We start from the raw sequence: 26,810 nt of genomic DNA on the forward strand, positions 1-26,810 counted from the left end.
GGGTTACAAAGTCGGTTCTACGACTTTGGGACTTCAGTAGATCACTGTGATAGCCATTATCCACAAACAGTGAAAACTTGGAACACTGGTGAAACTTCATAGGAATGGCCAGCCTACCAAAATTACTCCAAGACTGCATCAACAAGTCATCCAGGAAGTTACAAAAGAACCTTGAACACCACCTAAAGAACTCTGGTCCTCACTTGTCTCAGTTAAGGTCACAGTTCAGGATTCAACAATAAGAAACAGACTGGGCAAAACAGGGAGACTTCCAAGGAGTAAATGCCTGCTGACCAAAAAGACCCCAAAAACGTAAAGACATTTGCCAAAACACATCTTAATAAGGAAGACTTTTGGGAACATATTCAGTGGACTGATGAGACAAAAATGTAACTTTTTGGAAGGTTTGTATTCCTCTGGTACAAAACTAACACATCACTTCATAAAAAGAACATCATACCAACAGTCAGGTGGTAGTGTGACGGCCTGGGGCTGCTTTCCTGCATCAGGAACAGGATGACTAGCCGTAATTGATGGAATCATGAATTCTGTCCTCCAGAGAATCCTGAAGGAGAATGTCATCAGTTTGTTCCCTCAAGGTTGGGTTATGCAAGTCTACCTCTGAATGGCTCAAAAAAAGAGAGAGATGCTTTTGGAGTGGGCTAGTGAAAGTACGGAACTAAATCAGAATGAGATGCTTTGGCATGACCTTAAAAAGGCCGCTAATGCTCAAAAACCCTCCAGTGTGGATGAATTAAAACAAGTCTTCAAAGAGAAGTGGACCAAAAGTCTTCGGCAGTGATGTCAAGGACTTATTGGCAGTTATTACCATTGCTTGACTGCAGTTCTTGCTGCCAAGGGTGGCACAACCACTTATTAGGTTTAGGGGGGATTTTTTTTTCCCACAAAGTTCCAGTTAGGGTTAGATAACCTATTTCCCTTAATAAATGAAATAATCATTTATAAACTGCATTTTGTATTTACTGTGAAATATGCAAAAAGCTAAGAAATCAGCAAGGGGTCAAATACTTTTTCACAGTACTGTAATTGAGCTCCAAAGTGGTGTATGACTGTGCACGACATAGGCAAAAAAAGCCCTCCATGAATGGGTGAATGAGTGGTTAGTAAGACTGGAAAACCAGTTTGATGTCCATCTGTTTTAGAAAACAGTATTTGCAAAGGCTGGTGTCACGTGGTTTAGGCTGAAGTGGTCCTAGCTCACTGTTGTGTTTATGTGTATAAGCAGAGGAGGTTTATTGGTACTGGGACCAAATGCCATATATGACCTCCATAGTACAAACAACAGCAAATCAGGTCAAGATGGTGGTGTAACGGCAGGAATGCTGCTGAGAAGATAGTTTAGGACAAGGCTGTGGAATCCCAGGGCAGGGGTGGCAACTGTAAAACCCTGTGGTGATAAGATCAGAAATCCACCTCAGCATGACGTCCCTTCATCACGGGATAATCCTCGGACATAAAAAGACGAGCCTATCGCCAATCTGAAGGAAATCTCTAATGCCAAACTGACACACCCTTCAAACATTTACCCACACTCCCCTGAAACCTATTTGTACTTCTGTTAAGGGAGAGGAGCAAAGTACTCATGCATCCCACACCTATTTTATGACCAGTAAGTTTACAAAGTCCACTCGGAAACAAAAAAATGTTGTGCAAACAATATCTGACAGTATGCCTTTCAAAAGTGAAAGTAAGCCTAGCAAATACGGCATTTAAATTATGAATCAGATGACATACTATATTTATTATGGTCAGAAAAAACAAGATTAACTAGCGGTAGTACACTGACATGAACCTTTTGCGATGAATATACACATGTCAAGTATCGGTTTAGGGGTGAATTTGTGGCAGATAGAGGAGAAATGGGATTGCCTGTTGCTTACAAAGATTATGGTTTCATTTTTTAAAATGAAAACGGCAGAAGTCAGTAATCCAGAGCAAAGGAAACATAAAACCTCCACAGTGGATTAGTTTAAATTCATTTGACCACAAAAATATTGCCAAACCGGTGTATATGTAGGAGACGACATGGTTTTGAGATATGAGCAAAAATTGTGCAGCACTACGAAGTTACAGGATGAACTTTAGCACAACCAAAAACACGTAGGAGCTTTACAGCCGAGTGCTCACTGCCCAGTGATTCACTAGCTCTAGTTCTCAACTGGTCAGAGGTTATTTACCAGATCCAAAAATACACACAGTGGATTATATGGCAAAGTTTCATTTTGAAACCTAACTGCATATTTCCCATAAAAGTCAGGCAGGGGTGAGAGCGGGCTCACGGAAATGCTTGCTTTGCTTGTTGTTTTCCCCGCTTTCCTATTACAGCGTATGAGCTTGCATTCGGCTTTCGGGATTGTTTTGCAGAATCCTGAAACACTAGCATGACCTGAATGAGAAATGTCTTCCTATTCAGTTGTCCTGAAAAGAGCATCTATGATGAAGAAGCGTGGTACGCTTGTCTTCTTCACCCTTGCGGGGAGCAGGAGAAAACATTTATCACCGCTCTCCTCTGCGCAGATAAGGTGTCTCTATTTATTCAGAGCAGAGGAGATAAACACTGAATGAAGCAGTGTGGGACAGAGTGAGAGAAAGAAAGAAGAGAGAGAGATGGTGGCATAAAAGGGGGGGAAAGGACAAGGAAGCAGCTTGGTTCTCAATTGCCTGTGTGTGTGTCCATGTGAGCAGATGGCATTTATCCCTGTGCAGCCAGAGTATTGGGAGGCTGACCCCTGCACTACCACCTACAGCCACCTTTCTTGCTTTCATGTTTCCCCTCACACTACTAATCCATTCCCACTATGAGACTGCTTGTATAATGTTATTTAATGAGAATAATCCCCAGGGCGATGGAGCATCCTACATACAGTAGACCTCTCCACAAAGAGGGGTCAGAGGATGGCAAGGGCTGTTAATAAAAGCACTATTTAGAAAGGCAACAAGGCAGTACAGTGGTCTGTTGAGGTCTGCGCCAGGGACGGAGAGATACAGACTGACAGAACTACACAGGAGATTCAACAGGGACATGAATAGTGCTTCTGTCCTTCTTGTTTTCCACAAGAGAGACAAGACAGAAAGCAAAAAAAAGAAAAGAAAGACAAACAGAAGGCGTAGTTCACTACCACTTCTGTCCTCTCTCATGCTGATATACAGCCTAGTGTCCAGAGGTGAGGGACACAGTTCGCATGGCCATTTCTCTCTGAAGCTGCCTGTGGGGACAGACGTCTCGTAGCGCTGCTGAGGTGAGATGCATGGTTGCGAGACAAGAATGTCTCCCAGAGGTTTGTCTTCTAGAACAATCAGCTGTTGAGTTTGAGAAAAGTAGAGCAAGTTGGCACCCAGACAGCCATAACAACAACTATGCAACTACGGGCTGTAATGAGATTTTGAAAAGCCCTGTAAAAAGACGGCGTCAAGGACACTGTTTTAGAATGTTAGGAAAACCAAACAGCACCGTTTAACTCTCTTTGTAGTATATTTTTAAGCCACAAACGTTATAATAACTAAAACAATAACAAGCACAGAACAGCGGCGTTACATCAGCGTAACAGCGTTCCTGGCACAAGGTTTACGCTCCCCTGCTCCGTCAATCGGGCGCATAATAAGATATCCAAACTTGGTTCCATACGCACCGGGGTCTGAAATTGACTCTGCGTTTATGAACTATGAAGCAAACAGTCCCAACCCCGCTTTAACGGGGATACACCAGCACCCCCCCTGGAACTCACCTTGAAAGGGGGAAAAGAGAGAGCGAAGACAGTGGCACAAACGCGAATACTCCAAATCCTGAAGAATCTACCCCCTCCTTCCTGGTTGAACGATACAAAAAAGGAGAAAGACGTCCGTAAGCAAGTTTACATTTTACTCGCCTCTCCTGTGAGGGGGGGGGGGGGGCTTCAGAAAGGCACTATTCCGTAGTATAAAAAAGAAAAACAAAACCCGGACTGCTTGGTTACACGAATTGTCAATTCCCGCTGAAAGACGACGCGAACAACTCCTTCAACAAAAGAGTGTCTTTGCTTAGAATTTCGGGACTTTCTCCACGCCCAGGTGCCGAGTCACATGGTAGGTTAGTTTCCAGGTGTGAGTGTCTCGTAGCTGCAGATCAGTTGGCAAGCGACACACCTGTGGGATGCGCTCGTGCGCTCGCTCTGACAGTCATCTCGTCCGGAAACGCGGAGGTTGTACATAGGGATGGGGAAGTAAAAAAAAAAATACAGAAAAAAAGCAATGGGATGAAACGGGGAGAGAGAGGAAGAGAAAGAGAGAGAAGTGCGCACTGAACGGAGAACAGACGTCGCTCGGATCGCAAAAGGAAGTAGTCTGACCCCCCCTCTTTCTCTCCTTCGCCTCCTCCTCCTTCTCCACTCAGCCGGCGAAGCTACTGTACGAGGAGACAACAGCCGGGAAGTAGCGGGGAGGGAAAACGGAGCAACTTGTATCGTCTGTTCTCTGACGCACCGAAATATTTCCGCGCGATGGTAGCGGTGTGGTAAGCCCCCCCTGCCGCCGTACTGTGGTTCCCAAATTGTGGTCCGGACTCCTCAGTCTGCGGGGGCGGTTCCAGGTCAATCCAGGCAGTGCTCGCAAAGAATTGTTAGGAATGTGTGGAAAACAGCCGATTAGGTTTCGGTTTCAACTGATCCCATTCTCACCCGGGTGTATGGTACACTACACAGGCACACGCACAGTTCTGTCTAGTTAGAGCTCGCCACGTTAAATCGCCTTTATTGGGACAGAATCTGTCAGCAGTTTTCCCGCCACATCACAAGTGAGGAAATTAGTTCCCCAAAAGCAACAGACAACTAACCACGTGGAAGCCACAGATGACTTAGATTTTATTTTTGTTTAAGCAGTTATATGCTGCTGATCTTTGCCACCAAAATAACATAATAAAGGCTTCCCCATCAGCATGCATGATAGGAAATGGTGGTTACAAGAAAACAACGCAATGTCTTGGTTATTTATTTATTAACTGTGGCGTCTCAGTAAACCATGACGGTGTGGCACTGAGCCGTTATAGATCCATAAAAGGACCCAGCAGCCGAGGCGGCTTAATGGAATATAGTTATCACTCACACTGTTTCATTAGCTTTCTTCCACTCCCGTCACAATACTATGTGGGCGTGGGGTGCATTTATGAAATACTGAGGTCAGGAATCCAAAATTCTTCCTGGAGCAACCCAACTCTTGAACCATAACATTTGTATTTTATTTATTCTTGGGTCTCAAAATAGATTCTCTAGACTCTATTAACTCAATTACAATTACAGCAGCTTTTGTTGAAGCATAGCCTAATATGTGTTTAACTGCAGGGCATGCACTCCTCAGGTTTGCACTCCACCTTCCCTCAAGCAGTTTGCAGGGTCTTTCAGCACCTTTAAATCAGTGCGCATTTAAAAGTACATCATTTCCATTCGTCCAGGATAATCAACAGGCATCGCTGTGGAACGCTTCCACCACATATTGCATTGGAAAGGGTTTTCACTAGTTCTCGCAAGAACTGTTGACAAGGAGGCCTGTCATGTCTCCAGAGAAAGACACATTGCTGTTGAGCTGGCATTTGTTGATCCTGTGAGATTCCCCCAGCAAGTTTTCCCTGACATTGTCTGTCATGATTGGCAGCAGAAGCCTTCCTTTAAAGCGACCTGACAGTCACTGTAAATTAGCTGTCAGAATGCCGTAAACAATAGGTGCTTTACTGGTATATTTAAAGTGGATGAATTATGAATTATGTTAATTGCTCCTTTAACCCCGATAAACAACAAAACAGAGACATAAATAATCCACCAGCACTCCATACAAATGAATGCAGATTAATGTAGGGAGGCAATCCAGGGACTCTGTTTGGTTTAAAAATATTTCCAAAAGCAACCACTCGTCGTTTATTTATAATTCACCAAGCCCCCGTTTTGACTGTGAATTTACAAGAGCTGTATTAGTAGTCATTATACCACAAATTAGTGGTGTGATCGCTGTACCTCGACTGTGAATCGTTAATCACGAGAAGCATCGTCTTTGCAGCTCTTAAATCCAGATAGTGAAACAATCTCTCATTGGCCCGTGACTCTGTGCAACCTTTAAATCAGCAATATGTTTTCATCACTTAAAACAAAATACGAGTCAGAGTTTCTGCAGATTCTTCAGACATGCAAGCAGCAAGGAACTGAAAGTAGCATTGATTTCAGATATGGGCCATATGTGTTTTTAAGTGCTCTTTGAGCTTGATTGGCTCTTTTTCACTCAAGAGGTTATACCCAGTGTTTTTTTTGTTTTTTTTGCCTTGGAGCCTAATATCACATAACATTGCAATTTGGCGCACTGAGTTTTGTGACACTGTGTCATGCCTTGTTGTGTGGCTGCGTGTCAGCTCCGAGAGTGATTTATGGGCATGCAAATGAGACTGTCTGTTGAACGAGGAGATGTGCTGCCTTCGCCCCAGAGCAAAAGAGTGGAGACAGCGTGGGGGTGTGAGTCAGTCCCTAAGTGCTGACACAGGCACAGAGCTGGCGAAGATGGGGGAGATGGCCTTCACAGGTCCTCACACTGACTGATGAGATCAAGAAGAAAGTAGGCCAAGCCAGACAAGTGTCAAGGAAACAGACACCCAGAGATGGAGTGAGAGAGACAAACACCTTCCAATCACACATCGGACTGGGAGAGTGGAAAGTGGCGGGGGTAGAGCTGGCTTGTTTGGGGTCTGAGTTCAATATGTCCAAATCTGTTTGTCTAAAGAGTAATGAGGCTGCTGAGAGTCGTGGAACATGCTGGCCCAGGGGATCTCTGTAGAGTCCAAGTCAAGGCTTTCTAAATTCACTGAAGTGGAATAGAAGTTCACTTTGTTTTGCTAAGATAGCCTGACTGGGATGACATTTTGATCAATGCGCCCATACCTTCCTGCAGCTCGCCTTTATGTTGCTTGAATAGTGATGATATGTTATCACGCTGGTGTCAAACACCGCCATTTGTCACGCGGTGTCCCTCAGCTGGTCTTGGCAGTAAAACGTTTTACTATCAACATATTATACAATGTAATTTATGGTACAGCGTTTCGGCTGTCCATAGTGATATAGTGGTCATATTACATTCAAGGTTCAGAGTTCAAAGTCTGTTTGTCATGGGGACAGACTGCCCTCTGTTGGATGCAGCTTATATTGTTTTTAATCAGTAATTTATAACCTGAAAATAGCAGGAGCATAACCTAAGTCAACCTATTGGGCAATGCTTTATATTGCACCATACAGTAGTTGCATGCTTATTTAAGAGGGTTTCTTTGCAGATATGGTCCAGGTGGCCTAATTCTGAAAACGGATGGGGTGGGGGGTTTGGTTAGTGCTTGTGAATTTGTTTGATTGTTTTAGCCATGGCAGTACTGTGAATTACACATCTTGCACTTGTCTTTGTGTACAAATCATACATGAAGACAAAAAAGAATCCGGTAAAACTCACAAATAGTTCATTATTACTAGTGTTGTCTCTGTTGTAGCTTTGTTTGTTTGACGTTTTTCCTACAATGGCATCATTTAGTTCATATATGCATATGCATGTCTCTTACCCACAGTAGTAATATAGGTGTGATATAATGAATGTAATGAATCCACATTGCACAGAAGGCACTGTGTCTTGTTTTTGGATTGTTTATTGTGTTTAAGGGAAACTGACTGCAGTGTGACTTATCACGCCGTTTCCTCCCATACAGATGGCATATGGAGTTCATATGGCTATATTCCTCACTAGAAACCACGAGAGTCCCACAGATGAAACTGTGTAAGTCTTTCACAGTTGGTAAATAACACAAAACAGTTGATCTTGGCTTTCACACAAAAATCCATGCAACCAATCATTTGTAATAGTGTCCTGGCCTTTTTTTTTGTAATGGCGCGTGAGCATCAGTGTGCGTGCATCGCAATCATCTCTTCAGTAAAGAATAAGGATGTTAAAACATCCTGTACGTTCACATAATTGTGCCCCGGTGCTCTCGCTGTGTAGGTGTATTGTCACTATCTTTCAGTTTTGCTATTCCCTTTATCACCAGGTGAAGGTTGGCAGACATACTGTTGTAGCAAGCGTAAAGACGCTTGCTAGCGTAAAGACGGAGAGACAACAGATGGAGCAGTTCACAGACACAGGATCTTGTCATGGTGGTGATTGATAAAGGTGTGAAGAGAGACTCGACTGGGAGACAGGGGAAGGGTTTTTTAAAGCATAGGCTGCACTTTGATATGAATGGCTTCCTGACTTAGCAAAGTGCATCTCCAGCTGTCAGCGTGACTTACAAGTAATTAAAAAAGGGGCGAGCGTGCGAGTAAACCGAGCTGTGGCTACTGTTTGCAGGGCTCACATCCTTTGCAAAAAGCATGTGCGACAGGGAGACATCAGGTTTGGTATAAAAGGGATAGACAGGCTTATGGTGCTGTTCTGACTCAGTCTGGGAATAACCACAAGCTGGGAATAGCAGGGTGGCAGCAGTGTGTGGGTTGGTGTGAACAGTCTGCAAGCATGTGTGTGTGTGTGTTTTTATTTTGCATGTGTGTGTGTCAGAGAGACAGAAAAACACAATATTTAAAGGAGGCTGATGTGGTTGAATATATAGATATGTACAGTTAATGTGTATCATGTAAACTTACTGATCTACGGAAGTGAAACTGCAATGCTGAAGGTGTCTTTGCAGAACCTAAAAGGCATAGTAAGAAACATTTGTCTTGTGTTATCAGATGCCCCTTCAGACCAGCCGAACTGTCATTTTACCCAAGAAAAATGTCATTGTTTTCCTTCTCCTTCTGCTCATATCGCAATCTAATCACAGCTCGCTCAGCTCATCCTGTATGGTCCAGGTGGCCTCACTCTGAGAGCTAATAGAGGGAGTTTTAGCATTAATAAATGTCCTTAACCAGGCTGATGTGACACAGACCAGATTACACAATGGCCTCTTTACGTCCAGCCGTACTCTTGTAAGTAAACAAATGCATAAATCCACCGGTTGCACTTATATGTGTGTCCTGCCTGTTTCCTGTTGAGACTCTGATCAGAGAATCCAAGAGCTGCCTTGTCCTTGACAGCGTCTGGAAATGTGGGAATAAAAAGAGTAAGCTGCACTTTGTGAAAAAAGCTGGATAAGCCCGCTTGGTGCATACACAGAGTGGATTTGACTGGAAATCTTTCATTTTCTCAAACCAAAACAGCGTTTCTTAAAATACTACAAGCTGCTCTACATGGTGCAAGACAGATTAGATCATGACTTGAATGTGACAGCGATTTTTTTCCTCCTCTTTTATGAGCCTTGTGATTGGTGGTTCAGGAGGAAAATAGCTCTCAGCTTGTTGAAGGCTATGGGCTTTCCACTGAGCCCCTTTTGGATGCCATGTTTTTTATGTGGGCTGCCCAGCAGCCTGTGCTGAACGGTGGAAACAGCTAAGCCATCTGGTACACTCTATTTTCATCAGTCTGCCTACCAGCGGGGGAGAGCCACAGCCCAAAGGGACTTTCAGCTACTCTCACAGACTCCTATTTGTTCAACAGGTCAAGTTTAAGCCTTGCAGCGAGGGACCACCAAGCCAGATCTCATTTTATTACACAGTCCAGGTGATTATAAAACCCACACGTTGCTTGACTGGGCAGAGCTGGTGATAAAAGGGACTATACTAATACCAAAAAAAGCAATCAGGTGCCTCAGAGAATTAGAAGAGATTATTACTGTCACAGTTGTTAAGTGACCATAGCCCGGCGTGTCCTCAAATTCATTTAAAGCCAGGTTAAAAGGATCATCTTGTGAATTGAACTTTGTTCGTCTAATGTATTTCTTGGGATGAGAAAAGACAAATTTGAGCTTTGCAGGTGAGGATGAAACAGAGGCTGGCAGGATTCATTTGAGATTACTTGGCACAAACATGGTGTAATCCCCTTATCTGCGTACTTACCTGTCCCTGACAGTGATCCAAGCCTACCTCTATGAGCCTCATTGGCCTGACATTCTGGCAGTAGAAAAAATCCCTGTCTAATGTGTCAGCCCAGGCAGCTTTAACACCTGGCACGCCAGTGCTTATCTGCTGAGCACCCAAAAGCACCTGCATTATCCTACTGAAGCTTCACAACAAGTGAAAAAGGCCTCTAATATCCACACAGTGAAATTACTGCGTCAGACACACAGTGTGCAAAGTACGCGCCATTATGAGGGGCTAATAACCTGATGAAAAATACACATACAGCATGAGATACACCTCATGATTTTCAGCACCCTGTCTTCCGGTGGTCGACACTGAGAGGGTTTCAAAACTGATGAAACAAAGAATAGTGTTGCTTCTTCAACTCATACTCAAGGGAGCTTCATTAAAACTCTGCACTTAAGCTTTTGAGCTATACTGATGATCAAATATGCCCAAGAATTAAGTCTTTATCCCCAAACCTGTGCTTTGTAGAGTGAATTTTGTGCATTAGTTTTGTCACGTAAATGGACTTAAAGTATTAAAACTGAAAAGTACTCAATGCAGTGCATCCCTTGTGAGTGTTAGTATCACATATTATATAATTCGATCATTGTTACTCATGCATTAATTTAAAAGAAGGATTTAAACCAGCGGCAGGTTGAGTTGGTACTTATTTTGAACTCTAACACTGCTAACAACAGTGCAGTTTACGTATTTAGAACTTTCTCAGGGATATAAATATTCAAAGCCCCATGCTTCCAGAGATGACAGTCTAAAATAGTCTCTGGATCAGTGGAAAATTAATGGCCCTTCTGCAAATATGGAATTTGTTTAAAGCAATATGAAAGGAAATCCATTACACACTCACATATCTTTACTTAAAAAAAACCCACAAGAGTGGTGATGGCGATGGGGAGGTGTTTAATCAATTTCCGGTCTGGTCATTTTTCATTCCTTCCACTTAGTTTTACCGAGGATCACCAGGGAGTGCATCGTTTCAACTGGAATTGGAAAAAGGAAATTAGGAAATTACTTTACCTTGAGTGCTCGACTTAGTTTTTATTTATTTATATATAACACTATAATGACTGCCAAATTTGTTCCCTCCTCCCATTTTAAATTTAATTTTTCGGCAGACGACGAGCAGGAGGATGCAGGTGAGAAACACCAGTTTCAGTGTGTTTCAGGGTGGGCCTTGAGCTTTGTTGAGCTTTGTTTAGCATCTATGTCTGCAGACTTCATTCACTTTCACTAGTTGTTTTGCTCGTTCATCCCCTCGTGATAATGTTAAACGTATTTGGACGGTAATAAATAACCGTGTGATGGTCAGGTGGCGTCAGTCAGGCCAACACAAACTGAAATCTGCGGTCTACATGCGATTTCAACTAACCAGTAGTTAATAGACATAGCATCTGAAGCCTACAGTATTTTACATGTATTTTGGAATTAGGAGATACACGCAGGCCTTCCTGTGTATTTAATTATTTATTATTATTTATTCGTATTATTTTTTCGTATTATTTTTTCAGTAATGTAGGCCTTCGCTGAAACCTAAGCAGGCGTATTCGTGCCTATACTGACATCTGGTGGTGTTTTATAATAACGTTGTTGAACCCACTGGACGTTTGAAGCGTTGACTATCGAAGGAAGCTGCCAACCGTGGTAAAATGTTAATTTAAAAAACAATCAAAAAACAGCTATCTGGTGTGTTATTTGCGTGTAAGCATTTTCTGGGCAGCGTGAAGCTCTAAATGAAGGACAGGGCGGGGCTGAAACGACAGTGGAGGAATGAATGTCCCATGATGCACTGCGGCTTGGTAACAATTTCTAAATAATTTTAAACAACCAATGGCGCATACTTCGGCAAACATCGGCGGTGGACAAGTGAACGATTGTGATTGTGATCAAGGGACCGTAAAATTATCAAAACAAAAACATGAACGATAGCACCATAACTAAGGATCGCATGCAGCGAAATGGCCCCTCTGCTTGTGCTGAGTGGAGGTTAGCTTTGCGCAGTGGCAGTATCGTAGCCTATGAGGTTTATCCGAGGCGCGATTATTGCTAGTTGAAAACTTTACCCAATACCCCGCCTTGACGACTTGAAATATAGTCGGCAATGGCAATTTTTGACGGTCTCTACGGAGACTTCTTTTATTGTATAACTTAAATGTTCTGAAGTTTAAAGAAAATTAGTTAGTCATATTAAGTAGTGATGGGCAGATGAAGCCCCATGAAGCACTGAAGCTTTTCATCCAATTAGTTCACCCCAACGCGAAGCTTCATGAAGCTTCATTTGCTCTAGCAGGACACCTACTGGACGTAAAAATAATAGCTGGCATGAATTTGAAGAGTGTGGCATTTTGCACACAGCCTGTAAATGTCAACAACAAAAGGAGTGTGTAAAACATGTATATTGTAGTGATGGCAGTATACTGTGTATATTTATAGTGGCAGTATGGGAAATGCTTGAAATGGAAATGATCATTTACTGTGAGGTGAGGTATGGTTGGGGTGTGGACAGTAGTTGTGCTTTTGTAACGTTGAGGTATGGACAGCTACACACTGAGGCTTTGAGCCTCAGTCCTGCCTGTTCACATTTTATTCTGTAAAAACTAAATTTTCACTGCTTTTATGACCTTTTTAGTGGGGAGAACATAGCTAGGATTTAATGATTTAACAAATCTTTTGAATCCTTTGTCCTCCACAATGCTAAATAGCTGGGAGTCCTCAATCACCATGCTGACCAGGTCTTCATCTATTTGAGATTGTTCTCCTGAGGAAAGACAATAAAGATAAAGCACAAATATAAATATCACACACGTAACTTATAACAGTTGTATAATATTGTTATATCATTTAGTAACATTACTGCATCCTATATTATCATTGCATTTGATGGCTCACCTGGTCTTGCTCCACAATCGGTGTCCCCCTTATTCTCATGCAAAGCTCTGTAGTGCCTAAGCATGGATGAGGTGTTGTTGTTGTCATATCCCAGCTCCCTGGCACATAGCAAACACTTCACCTTGTACAAAAGTCAAGACAGCTCAACATAAATTGTATTGCACCATCAGTATCATGAAAATACATCTTCTGTAGAAATTTACATACCTTGTTGGGAGGAATAAGATCAAAATGTTCCCACACAGGGGAGGACATCCTCCTCTTCTTAGCTGGCTCCATTCTCTCCTGACTTTCCTCACTCTCATAAACCTCCAAACGGTCTCCAAACTCTCACTAACCGCAACTCTCCATCAAACACCCACATTTTTGAATGAAGTCTGAGGGGTTTATATCGCTGTCATATCTCGCAGCAAAGTTCGAACCACTTCATGAACCAGTCACGTGGTACAGCCGGGCAGCGAGGCTTCGGACGTCATCATTTTCAGCTCCTCCCATAAATGAAGCAAGCCTCGATACGCGCTTCGCGGAAACGCCCCCTCCATTACTCGACACACGCTCCGAAGCCTCGATACAGAACGTCCCATCACTAATATTAAGTGTTTATAATCTTTAACTAGCTCATGTTGAAAGGTTAGCGAGCTATACTGTTGGTTTATTGTGATGATTTTGAGAACTGCTCAGTTCCCGAGCCCACATTGATAGACGTACCGTAGACTACGTCATTTCCTTTTTTAAATCCATAGCGCTTAATTATCATATATATATCCGCTGCGCTTAAAAGTAAATTTTCTTAATTCATCTTTTTTTTTAACATTTATATTTATATTTGACTTTATTCACACTGATAAGCCCCCTGGGTATTTAACCGCAGTTACATTCAACACTACCTTGCCAGCCCCGCCAGTTCATTGTTTAGGTTAAGGGGAACGCTTCGGTGTGTTTTGCATCAGTATAATCCCAGCTTTCTCGTGTTTGTGTGTTTGTGTTCATTTGCGTGAGTTCGTGGTAAATGATATCGGCTACATTTCTACAGTTTTAGTCTCTTGAATTATAAACCACACCCACTCCTACAACCATGATAGAGACATGTAGGGCCCAGAGAGACTACCCTGTCGGCGGACTAGTTCTTCAGCTTTGCGCAGTGGCAGTATCGTAGCCTATGAGGTTTATCCGAGGCGCGATTATTGCTAGTTGAAAACTTTACCCAATACCCCGCCTTGACGACTTGAAATATAGTCGGCAATGGCAATTTTTGACGGTCTCTAAGGAGACTAGTTTTCTTGTTAAAAATGAATTCTAATCAAACACATTCACTACTGTTTTCTTACTATAAATGTGTGGAATACTTCGAGAAGCTAGCTGGTAGTTAAAGTATGAAAATGTAGTGATGGGCAGATGAAGCCCCATGAAGCACTGAAGCTTTTCATCCAATTGGTTCACCCCAACGCGAAGCTTCATGAAGCTTCATTTGCTCTAGCAGGACACCTACTGGACGTAAAAATAATAGCTGGCATGAATTTGAAGAGTGTGGCATTTTGCACACAGCCTGTAAATGTCAACAACAAAAGGAGTGTGTAAAACATGTATATTGTAGTGATGGCAGTATACTGTGTATATTTATAGTGGCAGTATGGGAAATGATTATTTGGAAATGCTTGAAATGGAAATGATCATTTACTGTGAGGTGAGGTGTGGTTGGGGTGTGGACAGTGGTTGTGCTTTTGTAACGTTGAGGTATGGACAGCTACACACTGCCTGTTCACATTTTATTCTGTAAAAACTAAATTTTCACTGCTTTTATGACCTTTTTAGTGGGGAGAACATAGCTAGGATTTAATGATTTAACAAATCTTTTGAATCCTTTGTCCTCCACAATGCTAAATGGCTGGGAGTCCTCAATCACCATGCTGACCAGGTCTTCATCTATTTGAGATTGTTCTCCTGAGGAAAGACAATAAAGATAAAGCACAAATATAAATATCACATACGTAACTTATAACAGTTGTATAATATTGTTATATCATTTAGTAACATTACTGCATCCTATATTATCATTGCATTTGATGGCTCACCTGGTCTTGCTCCACAATCGGTGTCCCCCTTATTCTCATGCAAAGCTCTGTAGTGCCTAAGCATGGATAAGGTGTTGTTGTTGTTATATCCCAGCTCCCTGGCACATAGCAAACACTTCACCTTGTACAAAAGTCAAGACAACTCAACATAAATTGTATTACACCATCAGTATCATGAAAATACATCTTCTGTAGAAATTTACATACCTTGTTGGGAGGAATAAGATCAAAATGTTCCCACACAGGGGAGGACATCCTCCTCTTCTTAGCTGGCTCCATTCTCTCCTGACTTTCCTCACTCTCATAAACCTCCAAACGGTCTCCAAACTCTCACTAACCGCAACTCTCCATCAAACACCCACATTTTTGAATGAAGTCTGAGGGGTTTATATCGCTGTCATATCTCGCGGCAAAGTTCGAACCACTTCATGAACCAGTCACGTGGTACAGCCGGGCAGCGAGGCTTCGGACGTCATCATTTTCAGCTCCTCCCATAAATGAAGCAAGCCTCGATACGCGCTTCGCGGAAACGCCCCCTCCATTACTCGACACACGCTCCGAAGCCTCGATACAGAACGTCCCATCACTATGAAAATGGTTTTATTGTGGGCTACGGTGTTCGCGTTTAATAACGAAGAGTATGATGCCTTATTTATTCATATTTTGTTGAGCAAATGTGTGAATCGCAGTTTTAATTCGTACTTAATATCTTATGTTCTGTGTGTTGTATAAGTTTGCATCATTGGCTATCCTCTCAGTTTTTGAAATGGCACGGTTAAAACTTTCTGGCTGAATACAGGAGCCCTAAAGTGACGCACCGGGGCACGTCACTTCCGGTTACAAGTTATTTCCAGTACTTGTATTTATAATTTTTGTTGTTGCTATTTAGTTACTCAGGCGGTTTGCCCGTGATTTTACACGCATCGATAACAAGCCATCACGTGCATTCACACGTGATGATGTTGTTTTGGATTACAATGAGCGCTTTTTGTGTTTTGTTCATGATCAAAACATTGTCATTTGCAAGGATTTTTATGTATATTTTTTATTTTGGATATTCTGTGCAACTAATATTGTTTATAGCTATACATGCGTCTAATTACAGCTCTATAAATCGTGCATGTTAAAGCCACGCCCACGGTTAAAACCCTAACAGAAAGGTGTAGGGCCCAGAGAGACTACCCTGTCGGCGGACTAGATCTTCAGCTTTGCGCAGTGGCAGTACCGTAGCCTATGAGGTTTATCCGAGGCGCGATTATTGCTAGTTGAAAACTTTACCCAATACCCCGCCTTGACGACTTGAAATATAGTCGGCAATGGCAATTTTTGACGGTCTCTACGGAGACTTATCTTCTTGTTAAAAATGAACTCGAATTAAACACATTCACCACTGTTGTGTTGCTATAAATGTGTGGAATACTTCGAGAATGGCACGGTTAAAACTTTCTGGGTGAATGCGGGAGCCCTAAAGTGACGTACCAGGGCACGTCACTTCCGGTTACAAGTTATCTCCAGTACTTGTATTTATAATTTTTGTTGGCGTGTTTTTGTTGTTGCTATTTAGTTACTCAGGCGGGTTGCCCGTGATTTTACACGCATTGATAACAAGCCATCACGTGCATTCACACGTGATGATGTTGTTTTGGATTACAATGAGCGCTTTTTGTGTTTTGTTCATGATCAAAACATTGTCATTTGCAAGGATTTTTATGTATATTTTTTATTTTGGATATTCTGTGCAACTAATATTGCTTATAGCTATATATACGTTTAATTACAGCTCTATAAATCGTGCATGTTAAAGCTACGCCCACGGTTAAAACCCTAACAGAAAGGTGTAGGGCCCAGAGAGACTACCCTGTCGGCGAAGTAGCTCCTCAGCTTTGCGCAGTGGCAGTATTGTAGCCTATGAGGTTTATCCGAGGCGCGATTATTGCTAGTTGAAAACTTTACCCAATACCCTGCCTTGACGACTTGAAATATAGTCGGCAATGGCAATTTTTGACGGTCTCTAAGGAGACTTATCTTCCGTTTAAAGTGAGATCTTGCTAGTTAGAAAGAGTTACATGAGGTCAGTGTAATTTTTTGAGTTGTGTATCATTAGCGTCTATATTGTAGTTTCCAGACTATGTTGCCATCTACGTTAGGGTACTATAAAGAAAGGACAGTGTGTTATTCTCACCCTTGCCTTCATATATTACTGAAGTCATAAAAGAGAAAATATTGCACTGTAAGGTTGTATAACCAGAGCTTGAAACAAACTTTTTTTTTCTTAACTCAATTTTACTTTTAAAATACATTAAAAAAAGTTAATTGGCTTGTAAAATACAATCAGAGCTTGAAAGCTAAAGATACATTTTTAAGGTCAGTTTTATTTTAAAAATATAGCCACTTATATTACCTTACTTAAACACAGACAGACTGCAGACAACAGCTTAACAGTCTGAATGGTCTGAATAGAGTGTGTGCGTTAGTGACCTGAGTGATGGGGTTTACTCAGACCATGGCTGGATAGTTTTTGTTGACAGTTGCTGTATGTCTTTACTGTTAACACTGGAAATCTTTTTCTTTTAGATATATTCATTGAGAACTCAAAACTCTGCTCTCTTGTAGTGACATACTGTAAATTCTTATACATGGATTTTTAATGCATTTTTAATCACCCGTGTGTACAATGCAGTGAAGCTACCAGACCAGCAGGGGTCACTATATAGTTATGCTGAACTGGAGGATGACAAAAGCCTAAAGCAGAACTTGTATTTGTTTGTATGTTTAAAGTCTTTAAACGAAAGGTCATCTATTTTTTAGCAGAAAAATGAAGAATTTATACATATGCTTTAAAAAAAAAAGTTTTTCAAATTTGATGGTGATTGCCGTATCATGGTCCCTTGTGCTCGGTAGTTGCTTGTAATTGAGATTCTTTTTCTCAAGTGAAAGTGACATTTGCGTAATCATGTTTCAGCACCCTGTAGAGACTTGTGATTGCAGTGATCTCTGATTAGAAGAAGGGTGGGTTTTAGTCAATCACAGGGGTGGAGGTTTTAATCAAGGCGGTGTTCTCGTTTGGCAGATGAGCTCCAAGCCACTCGTCAAGCCTGTAAACATTATTACACCCTTGTTGTCACGTGAAAGCACTTCCCTCTTTCCCCCTTTCATACTGTAAGTACATGAAACTGTGATACATTCATTTTTCTAACACTGCTAAATCAACGCAACATTGGCTGAGATTTATAACTTGTGTCAGCAGCTTTGGTAATACGTAAAAAAAAATTGCTTTAAGATGTTCGCAAATACATTTTCACTCACAGTACTGCAGTTAAATTATCAGCAATATTAAAAACAATGAAATGCATTGACTCATTTTGATTTGTGTCTGAGCAATCATAAGATTAGCCCGCATTTTATTTCTGTATCTTTAATTAATCAGATCTGTTGTAATGTGATTTACGTAATCTTGCTGCTTGTAGCGTCTCCATTTCTGTTAACCAGAGGGTGAAAAAAAAGAACGCTTTCAGATAAGTAATACATTTGGTTTTGTTCATCAAAGGTGACACTCTGGCTTTGAAGAGTGATTCGTATTTCCATTAATGACCCAAGTCGGCTTTTGCATTTAATCTGCATTCAGTGTGACCCATGAATAGTTTGCTTTTACTGTCTGTTGTACACATCCACCGAGCATTGATCAGCCGGTGCCATACTCAATATTCCTCGTGACCTGGTTATGGCCCTGTGTTTTCTAACTCTTATTCTCTCAGTGGAATAATGTCCGATAATATTTTATTATTTTTATTTTTGTCATTTATTGTAATCTCTCAAACTCTGACCTTTCCGATTTCATATAACAGCTCTGTATGTGTCAGAAATGAAATGGAAGACTTTGGGTGTTTTTCATGTTAGCGACAGCTGCAGACATGCCGAACATAAACAAATAAATTGCACAGCATCACAAGGACTAGTTCCTAGGTAACCATGTGACAGTACCGACAATTGCTATGGAAACCAGCGTATCCCCACTCTCGGTGTCTTTCTCTCCATCACCCCACCTCCAATGTATCTCTCGGGTCTTTCAGGAAATGTGTGAGAATCTTTTTTGTATCCCTGTGAATTGCTTTTACTTTCCAGGTTGGACAATGGCGTAGACTCGGCATCACATCACAGAAGGTAATTTCCCCTCATAGAGATGTAGCATAAATTCAGGTACGCTTAAATACCACAGACTGTTTACAAGGAGGGGGAAAAACATGTTTCATAATAAATTGAGTTGACAAAGCTTCCTAAAATATCAGACCTACTTTTCTATATTACCGTGCAATTAACTGCTCTGCTTTCATGTCTTTCTTTTAACTTATATGATACTGTAATTTGCACAAAGCACACTGCAAATGAAGACATTTGTCAAGATCAGAGTAAACAAAAACTTGTTTTAATCATTTTCCTTAGATCTTTTGTTCAGCGGGCAATTTGCAATCTGCTTTGCATGAGGTCTTTTGTTTTGATCCTGTTTATCACAAATCCAGTTACAACTCCGTGCTCCAAATGGAAAATCAAGCTTCTCTTCAAAGACAGAGACATCACAGCCTATTCTATGTTTAAAAAAAAAAGCAGGTGCAAATCTAATAGAGATGCTTTGATTTGTGGCCAATTATGGACATCCTTGTTGCTTCACCTTTTTGTAAGGGCCCTTTTTCCTCGAAGCTACGTCCGCTATTCTTGGAAGAGAACCAGTAATGTAGCGATCGCACGAGTGAGCAGAAACCTCAAAAGTTATCAAGTTATTCAACACACCCAATTAAACTTGTTACAATCCTCCAATGCCATTTCCCTCTTAATCGCTGCGTGGCGTACAAGGGGTTGCCCCCAATTAGTTGCCTCATGTGACACCCTGACTCGGAAGACGGCTATTGTGATTGTATTTCAGCCTCAATTACGTTGAAAATTGTTCAGGCAGAGGTGAACGGTCTCCTCGGGTCTTTTATCTGCCTTTCTTTGTCCGTCTTCTTTCGTTTGATTGTGACAGGGTGTCGAAGGGTAGTCCATCGTGTTTGGAACTGAACGAGTCTTTAGCTGTAACAATCGTATCCGTGTTTTGTAATCACGCCATTCTAAAGAGATAAAGAAGCTATTTTTAACAACTGTATTTTTAAAATGTTTTAAATACGGCTGGATTTTCTTTCATCAAAATAGGTGTAGCATGATGTTAATGTTCCATGAATTTAATTTACAAATGTCTGAAATATAGTTTTGGGGATGCAAATGTGCAGAAATTTTACTTAAACTCATTCAAAATGATTTTTGTATCTGACTGCCAGTGAACTTTGAGGTCATTTTAGTTATATGAGGAGTAAATGGTTATAAAAAGTCATTTAATAGCAGATAATTTGAGGTTACAGTCTTAATGGTTTTCCATCTTAGTTTTATAGCATAGCCAGTACATAATGAAACATATTCGGTAGCATTAAACTGACGATTAGTCCTTTTAGCGAGGATGAAGGTAATAATTATGGTTGTTACACTGTAGAAACATCATGATTTCAAAGGTGAACTGCATATTTTCTTCTCAGTCAGTGCACATAAATAAGAAATGCGCTTGAAACGTAAGAACATTTACCTCTTGTGGTGATGTTTGTCAAAGTTAAAGTTAACAGAAGTTTGTTAATGCGAGGAAGAAGGAACACGTGAGGAAAAAAAATTGTGCAGCGTTAAAACTGAATTACTGTGCTGTTTTCACGATTCTTGTCCCAGAGTTTTGAGTTTTGGCATTTGTCTCTTGTTTGTTTTTAGATGCTCTCTTTATTCTTATTTTAGCTCATTGTTTCCCACCTTACCATGGTGGATAGGTTTGTGTGTCCCGTAGATCTTCAAATGGAAATTGATCCTGGGTGAGGAGCCAGACGAAGAGTGATCCACGAAGTGGTTGCTGTCTGTCATGGTGGTAATCCCTAAACTGGATGGTGGACTGAAGAGAGAAGAGCTGAAGGAGCCCCATCGAGCTCTGTTAACTCGTGGGACTCAAGAGGCAACTGACAGGTACAAGCAGGTTGAGTGGTGTGCAGCTCTGGCAGTAGCTGAAGCAAAGATTCAGGTGTGGGAGCAGTTAGGTGAGGTCATGTAACAAGACTTTTGGTTTGCCTGGAAGCAGTTCTGGCAAACCGTAAGTAACAAAGAAGGGAGAGTGGTGTTTTAGCCACACAGTGTATATTGCATGTGGAGTGCTGATGACTTTGACCGAGGATATAGTCAGTTGAAGAACGAATGTTTTGAGTACCTCCTCAATCCCACTGTCATGCCTTCCAAAGGGAGGAAATAGAGTCTAGGGACAGCTCTGTCTGATGACTCACCCATCACTGGGGTGAGGGCGCATGGGGCGGATGAGATCCGCTCTGAGTTCCTTAGGGCTCTCGATGTTGCGGGGCTACCTTGGTTGACAGTTCTCTGCAATGTTGCATGGAGATTTAGATACCTGCTACTCTTCCACATTGAATTATGATGGTTTGGGCATCTCACTAAGATACCTCCTGAAGACTTCCTGGATGAGGTGTTCTGGGCATGTCCCACTGGGAGGAGGCCCTGCGGCAGACCAAGGACAATCTAGAGAGATTGCGTCTCTTGGCTGGCCTGGGTATGCCTCAGTGTTACCCTGGATGAGCTGGAGGATGTGGCTGAGGAGAGGGAGGTCAGGGCTTTTCTTTTTAGGCTGTCCTTCATGACCTGGACCTGGAAATAAACACAAAATAAATGGACAGATGAATAGATGGATCGTTTATTGTTAGGATTTGATTATCATGTATCCCTATTTTAAGCAAGACACCTGTGTCTTTCCCCCTTTGAGTTCATTATGTCTAATCAAAGTTTGTTTAGCAAAAATGGGCAGATAGATGTGCTTATATATATATTATATACATATGTAAACATTACATATAATGAGCAGCAGTTATTACAATGATACCACTATTTAATACTGTTGATTTTATGATATGGTTTCTACAATACAAGCTTAACAGCAGAACAAAAATCAAAAATACTTTAGTGCAACAGGATATATTAATTGTGCTGTCAAACAAACCCCACAGTTGCCCCGGCTTGGACAGTCTCGGTTGTTGACCAGCGTCCGGCAGCCTCGCCTCTGTCAGTGTGCCCCAGGGTGGCTGTGGCTATAATGTAGCTTGCCATCACCAGTGTGTGAATGTGTGTGTGATGGGTGGATGACTGGTTGTGTAAAGCCCTTTGGGGTCCTTAGGGACTAAAAAAGCGCTATACAAATACAGGCCATTTACCATTTAATTACTTACACAATCTCAAGACAATTCCCTCAGTGCATAATAACATCCATCCATTCGCTTCCGCTTATCCTTTTCAGGGTCGCGGGGGGCGCTGGAGCCTATCCCAGCTGTCATAGGGCGAGAGGCAGGGTACACCCTGGACAGGTCGCCAGTCTGTCGCAGGGCTAACACACAAGGACAGACAACCATTCACACTCACATTCACACCTAGTGGCAATTTGGATTATCCAATTAACCTATCCCCACAAGTCTTGCATGTCTTTGGACGGTGGGAGGAAGCCGGAGTACCCGGAGAGAACCCACGCAAACACGGGGAGAACATGCAAACTCCACACAGAAAGACCCCGGCCTGATGGTGGAATTGAACTCAGGACCTTCTTGCTGTGCGGCAACAGTGCTAACCACCGTGCCACCGTGCTGCCTAATAACATTGTACTGGAAATTAACAGTATGTGTATGAAAAGTATGAAAGAATTGATGTAACAAGCTAGTAAGAAAGGTAAAGCTAAAGAATTTATCCAACTTCATGGAAGTGCATCATGGCTCAGTTAAATATACAGTCCAACTCACGAGTTAGCTTAGTGAGATCCAAATTTACATAATATCTACAAATGAAAACAGAAATGATCAGCAATAATATTACACAGGTTGAACGAAAACCAAACCATTTAAAATTTGTCTAACATAATTTAATTGTCGACGTTTCTATTTTAGAAACTCGTCACGGTCCAGTTCTCAGATGCCATGTCTTTAATTCTTCTCCTGTGTAAAACTGGTTCAACCCTTCTAATTTTCACAGCAGACTGAATGTGTGAATATTCACACAGTGGAACTGCAATGTAACCAGGATGTCCGTAACAGAACGTTTCAGTTTCTTGTTGCGCTATGAGGCTTCTTCTGTGTAGCCAGAATATCATTGGCAGATAGTTTCTAAATTTATGCTGTATAGGAATTGTTATTGAAGTCAGTGTATAGTATCATCATGTTTGCACGTTCATATAAACACGTAAGTGTAGCGGTTGTCAAAAAAGGAAACCATAGCTGCTTCAGACTATTAGGTGCCGAGGCCTTGTAGCCTAGAGTAGCCTGCGGCTCTCAGAAATAACTTATCAAAAGGTACCAGTCTCCTGTGTTTCCCCAGGATCCAGGTGCTTTTAATTGGATTTCTTTGACAAGATTATTGCCTGCTCTCAGGCCAAACTTGGATAGTGTGTATTTTAACAAGCGTCCCTATATAGCCCCTTTAATCATGAGCAAACTTCACAAAGAACTTTCACTTGATTAAAAATTACAGTGTGACCAAGTGTTGACCCTACACCCACCCTTTCCAGTGTTGCAATTTGATGTAATCCTCTGTTTAGCCTAGTGTGACTTCAATAAGTTTTACACTATTAATCATACACATGTATATCTTTATTTAATACCACAACATGGAAGAAATTAGAGATGTGCCACTGCTGAATATTTCCAGAGTCAATTTGTAGAACTAGCTTTACAAGGGGATGAACTGAAATCCCCAACGTATAGTCTGTTATAAAAGCATTTTATTCCCATGAACCCAGCCCCCCAAGGTATTCTGACCTTCTTAAATGAAACAGAATTTAAGAAGAGCGTGTACTGAAGCCAGCGAGTTATACCAGCCAGCCATATAATCCCTTAGAAAAAGGCTCTTTTAAAATCCTATTATAATGGGAGAGTAGGTCCAAACCTGGTCAAAGCAATTAGTCAGAGGAAATGAGCAACATTAAATGTCTAAATGGGTACAAAAAATGATAAAGACAAAGAATAGGATCTTATCATGCCAATTTGAATGTTTTATTGTTTTAAGTTTTAATTAATAGAGCTAAGCTACTTGGTGCTTTCACGAGGACCTTTATTATATAAGTTATTGTTCATAATTGCAAGATAGTTAATATCCAAAATTATTGTGATTTTACTTTCAACATGTGTGGCTTAATGGAAAAATGTCACCTGAAATGAATGCGTTTGAATTATTGGAAGGTAAGTCAGCGCAGCAGCAGAGGCCCAGTTTCAGTGATTCAGTAAAAGCTCATTTAGAAAGATTTACGCCAGTTTACTGCAGTGAAATCCAGTCAGTTGTAGTTAATTTAACCCGTTTGAATAGCCAGGAAAAAAAATAAATATCAAGAAATGTAAAATATAAATACAAAATTTAAAAATCAATAAAAATGGTCAACCCATGGGATATGATCTTTATCCACTGTTGTAGTGCTGTCTCTGATAGTATTCTTTCATGTTACTGCTGAGAGGCTTTTCAGCAGAGTGAGAGCAAAGTATGAAGTAAGATATAAGCTACTTTTCTCGAGGCTCAGCTGGGAAATTTTAACAAGGTGCAGGACTTTGAAGTTGGGACATCAGGTGGGAATTTATTAAGAGACAACTTCTATATCCACTGTGTCACGCTCTGCATGCGGTGTCTCATCTGTCTTTGTCTTACCACTTGTTATATAGCCAGCTAAAAATGGGTTCTGGTGTTGCTTGCACTATTATAGTGCCATATGTGTTTTTGGAACTCCACATGCTAAAATCTGAGTAGTAGCAAGAGTGAAAACTTCATAACTGAGAATAAGTTTCACTCAAGTCAGAGCTGTTGAAGCAAGTGGAAGTTACATTAATGTGTTGGGAATATTTGTGTTGGCCGATCAGTCAGTCAGAAAAACTTGGGTTGGTGTAACATGTTGGAAGACATTCATGCTCCCCAGAAGTTGAACCACTTGACTTTGATCAAAACCCCTTGGTGATATTTATAGTTGTGAGTATTCTGTTTGGGAACTATAGGATGAAGAAACATACTGATGTCTGCAAACACACCAAAATACAGAAAGCTTATTGAAACGAGCCAACCTAATTTAACTTGCAAAGCAAGGAAAGATGTTTGAAAGAATTGTTGTCCTTGCCAAATATTGGGTCGCTATTGTTGCCACTGCTGAGCCCACGGAGACTGTTTTAGACGGCTGGGTCATTAAAAAACAATTGGTGCCTTAGCCAGGGATGCACTTGCTTTATTTTACAAGAAACAGATACAAACATAGCTATTCAATGTAAATTTTGTCATTTTGTTTATTATGCTTTTTCATTTTGAGCTCAAAATATGTGCACTATTACAGCATAAATATGCAAGACTCTGGGGTTATTATTTATTAAAGATATGATTAAAAGTTGTTTTTCTGTTATGTTTTTCTCTTTAATGCTACGATTTCCCCCTTCTATGTCATTTAGATGGATATACATTTCTATGAATATACATTTTTATACTGGGAAAGATTGAAATCACTCTATAATTATTAAAGAAAAAAGTTTCAGTTATTTCTAATGGAAATATATAAACACTGTTATCACGCAAACAAACCAAAATACACTTAGCAAACAGGTTATGAACAAAGGCTAGAAGAGTATTTAGAAGTTTTTCCAGGATTTAAATCCAGGATGGAATTTGTGTAAAAGATCTTGATGCCCCGTCTTATCTTAAGGACCACATGGTATCATATTACCCTAATAGAGCACTTCACTCTCAGATTTCAGGCTTACTTGTGGTTCCTAGGATTTTTAAAAGTAGAATGGGAGACAGAGCCTTCATCTTCCAGGCCCCTCTTCTGTGGAACCAGCTTGGATTCTGGAGACAGACCCCCTGTCTACTTTTAATATTAGGCTTAAAAGTGTCCTTTTTGACAAAAGGAAAGTTTTGAGCTGGATCAGGTGACCCTGAATCGTCTCTTAGTTACATTGCAGTAGGTCTAGGCTGCTCGGGACTTCCTCATGAGTGTTTCTTCTTCATTCACCTTTTTCACTCTCTATGTCTTTATACACCACTCTGCACTCGATCGTTACTTATTATTAACCTCTGTCTCGCTTCCTCCCCTAATCCCCAACCAGTTAGATAGCCTGTGGTAGGACTCGACTTAAGCGGTCAAAGAAGTGCAGGAGACTGATGCTGTCCAGTGTAGCAACCGATTTATTCACCATTTTGTGACCCAAACAATATTTACAAAGAAACAAATAAGAAACCCAACTCCAAATTAACTCTGTTCAAATAAACATAACTGAACTTAAATCAACGGAAATTAAGGTCAAACTGCACACAGCTACACTGACCTGAACCTTTCTCTTCAAACACCTGAGTTCTTCTGCTTAAATAGTCCACTGAACCAAACAATTTCTCCTCTGGACTATTCCATTCAGCAGGTAGGTAAGATGAACATGGTTATATTCAAACCTCTGCTGCCACTCTTTACTAGCAACACAAACTCTATGGTGTAATCAATACATAGTACAACAATAAATCTATTTCTCCATAAACACTCTAAAATCAACTTTATTAAATTACAAGAATTCTTCCCCTTCTGCTCTTGGTCTCATCCTGTGACCTCAGATGAACCCAGAAGGTATAAAGCAGGAAGTAAAACTACATTTCCTCCTTTTGTTTCTGGAAGTCAGGTAGGTAAGGTAAGTTCTAAACAATACAAATTAACAGTTGAAATAAATAACATGTTAACTTAACAAACTTGTAGGAATTGATTTAAACCAACATGTTATATTATATAATCTGTAAAAGTGCAAAACATAAACAAACCAGAGATAGTAGATGTTTG

The 26,810-nt window shown here is 41.0% G+C and overlaps 1 protein-coding gene and 4 non-coding genes across 6 annotated transcripts in view; 4 read left to right on the forward strand and 1 right to left on the reverse strand.

Annotated features, from left to right (window-relative positions):
- plxnb2b (plexin b2b) overlaps positions 1 to 4,518 on the reverse strand; it is a 147,513-nt gene extending 142,995 nt beyond the window's left edge. For both annotated transcript variants that reach the window (XM_085282716.1, XM_085282714.1), the window contains exon 1: positions 3,747 to 4,518. The gene's annotated coding sequence lies outside the window, so the exon portion shown is untranslated. The remainder of the gene's footprint in view (positions 1 to 3,746) is intronic.
- A 7,430-nt stretch (positions 4,519 to 11,948) lies between these two features.
- Positions 11,949 to 12,089, forward strand: LOC146569988 (U4 spliceosomal RNA). The gene has a single exon (XR_014893470.1). It is a non-coding gene; the product is annotated as a U4 spliceosomal RNA (small nuclear RNA).
- Positions 12,090 to 13,978: 1,889 nt separating this feature from the next.
- Positions 13,979 to 14,119, forward strand: LOC146569989 (U4 spliceosomal RNA). The gene has a single exon (XR_014893469.1). It is a non-coding gene; the product is annotated as a U4 spliceosomal RNA (small nuclear RNA).
- A 2,005-nt stretch (positions 14,120 to 16,124) lies between these two features.
- On the forward strand, positions 16,125 to 16,265 carry LOC146569990 (U4 spliceosomal RNA). The gene has a single exon (XR_014893471.1). It is a non-coding gene; the product is annotated as a U4 spliceosomal RNA (small nuclear RNA).
- A 534-nt stretch (positions 16,266 to 16,799) lies between these two features.
- On the forward strand, positions 16,800 to 16,940 carry LOC146569991 (U4 spliceosomal RNA). The gene has a single exon (XR_014893472.1). It is a non-coding gene; the product is annotated as a U4 spliceosomal RNA (small nuclear RNA).
- The last annotated feature ends 9,870 nt before the right edge of the window (positions 16,941 to 26,810 follow it).

The sequence above is a fragment of the Mchenga conophoros genome, linkage group LG7 (assembly GCF_057382185.1).
Source record: "Mchenga conophoros isolate Kocher_MC1m ecotype Shallow Benthic linkage group LG7, M_conophoros_male_GT1.1, whole genome shotgun sequence".
NCBI lineage: Eukaryota > Metazoa > Chordata > Actinopteri > Cichliformes > Cichlidae > Mchenga > Mchenga conophoros.